General features: G+C 47.2%; 1 pseudogene; it reads right to left on the bottom strand.

The window, feature by feature from the left end:
* Positions 1-342: 342 nt before the first annotated feature.
* On the bottom strand, positions 343-1,654 carry LOC125394622 (keratin, type I cytoskeletal 18 pseudogene; annotated as a pseudogene).
* Between the last annotated feature and the right edge of the window lie 769 nt (positions 1,655-2,423).

Genomic DNA, 2,423 nt, shown 5'->3' with positions numbered 1-2,423 from the left:
CTCTCATCATCAGCCCTAAGCCTGTCTACCATTTTGCAGAGTCAGCCAGACATATGAACTTGCAGCAAGCAGTATTTGTAAAGCTAGAATCAGAGCGTGTCCATTATCACCGCACTTCATCTCCCAAATGAATAACAAACAACCCATAAGCAGGAATAATGGCTGGCACCTTATGGAGCATGAAAGCTATCCTCCAAGTTGACCGCATGACTTTGGGACTCTCTCTCTCTCTCTCTCTCTCTCTCTCTCTCTCTCTCTATCTCTATCTCTTTCTCTCTCTTTTTGCCAAGGAAGACACACACTTTTATTGGTTCCTTGGTCCCCAGGAGTAGCCTCCTTCTCAGTCCTAGTGCCTCAGAACTCTGGTGTCATTGGTCTCAGACACCACTTTGCCATCCACGACCTTGCGGGTGGTTGTCCTCTGAACGGTTTGCATGGAGTTACTGGAGTCCAGGGCATCGCTGAGACTGAAGTCTTCACCATCTTCCAGCAAGCAGTTGTAGGTGGCAATCTCAGACTCAAGTTTGACCTTGATGTCAGCAGGGCTTCATATTCCTGGGTCTGGCTCTGCCCCTCTGCCTGGGTTTGTGACAGCACTGACTCCAGGTGCAGAAGGACCCCATTGAGCTGCTCCATCTGCATGTTGTATCAGGCCTCCATGTCCCTAAGGCTGTTTTCCAAGCTGATCTTCTGATTTTTCCATGGCATCTAGGTCTATCTCCAAGGCCTGGAAGGTGCACCTCGGGTCTGGTCTCAGCATCTCTGATTTCCACAGACTGGGTAGTGACCACTGGGGTGCTCTCCTCAATCTGCTGGGACCAGTACTTGTCTAGTTCCTCACAGTTCTTCTGAGCCAGCTCCTCAAACTGGGCCCAGATATCAGCCATGATCTTGCTGAGGTCCTGAGATTTGGGGGCATCCACTTCCATGGTTAATCCAGAACTGGCAATCTGGGCTTCCAGTACTTTGACTTCCTCCTCATGGTTCTTCTTCATGAACAGCAGTTCCACCTCGAGGGCTTCCATTTCTGTCTCCAGCTGCAGCTTTGTGATGTTGGTGTCATCCACTACATTTCGGAGTCCATGGAAGTCACTCTCCACAGACTGGTGCATGTCAGTTCTGTCTCATACTTGACTCTGAAGTCATCAGCAGCAAGACGAACATTGTCGATCTGCAGGACGATGCGGCCTTTGTCCACAGAATTCGCAAAGATCTGAGCCATCAGGTCCTCGATGGTCTTGAAATAGTGGTCCCAGTCCCTGATGTCCTGGGACCCCTTCTTCTCCAGATGTTCCCGGATTTTGCTCTCCAGTCTCCTGTTCTTGGTTCCCAGGCTCTTCACCCTGTCCAGGTAGCTGGCCAGTCGATTGTTCAGTTCTTGCATGGTCTCCTTCTCAGTCTGGATGCCGCCCATTCCAACCAGACCTGCAGACCCCACGGAGTCACCCCAGATGCTTGAAGAGCGGGACACGGAGATCCGGGAACCAGAGCCCCCAGCACCAGCGTAGACGCTGGCTGTGCTGCTGGCAGGCCGGACCCGCTGTCTGGGTGTCCGCACAGATCCCAGGGACCGGTAGATGGTGGAAAACGTCGTGGAGCTGGTGGTGAAGCTCGTGTTGTCTGGAGAGGAGAGCGAAGCGAGAGACTGGGACATGGGTTCCGGCCGCCGTAGAGAGTGGCAGCCCTCGACCTCTTATATCTCGGAGGGCAGAGCTCTTCTTTAAGATACATATGACACGTATTCACAGAGATTACAACCACCCTAGTATTGTAGACTAAAATTGTTTTATCCAGCTTTATTGGTCATTATTTGTTTTATGTTCCCTCAGAAAGTTTCTAGAATAAATAACTGTAGATAAATGCTTAAACACACAAGGAAAAGAGAGAATTAGAACCATTTCCAGAGACTAACTGTACATATTTGCCAGTACATTTATGCAACTCTAATAGTGTTTGTATAACAGAGCCAGAACAAATTTTTTGATAATAACTCAAATAATTCAATAATTCAGTACTTTTTTTCTTACCTTGAAAAGATTTTTAACTGGCATGTGTGAGGACATGTACATCTAGAATTTAATAAAGTGTATGTTAGAACACAGTTTCCAAAATTGGAAAATTATAACAGTACACAAAATTACTGTTACTGGGATTACGGGCTTTACTCCTCCAAGGTAAATAAGCACTTTAATTCCATGTAAACATAGAAAACATTTGCTAAGCTGGTTTGGCACTCTGTGAACATTTCCTGCTTTGCTCCCAAGGTTGTTGGCATTTCTCAAACCTCTTCTTTCCACTAGTTGCTGCTACCAAAATTGTGCTGGTAATGTCGGTCTGGTAGCAGCAATGCTTGAGTCAGTAAACACCAAGATAATTATAAAATGCACTGGAATAATTTCTTTAGAGGGGGGAAAGTAGAGGAT

Source organism: Myodes glareolus, chromosome 1, assembly GCF_982192425.1.
Source record: "Myodes glareolus chromosome 1, mMyoGla1.1, whole genome shotgun sequence".
Classification (NCBI taxonomy): domain Eukaryota; kingdom Metazoa; phylum Chordata; class Mammalia; order Rodentia; family Cricetidae; genus Myodes; species Myodes glareolus.
This window is presented reverse-complemented; position numbering and strand designations above follow the sequence as displayed.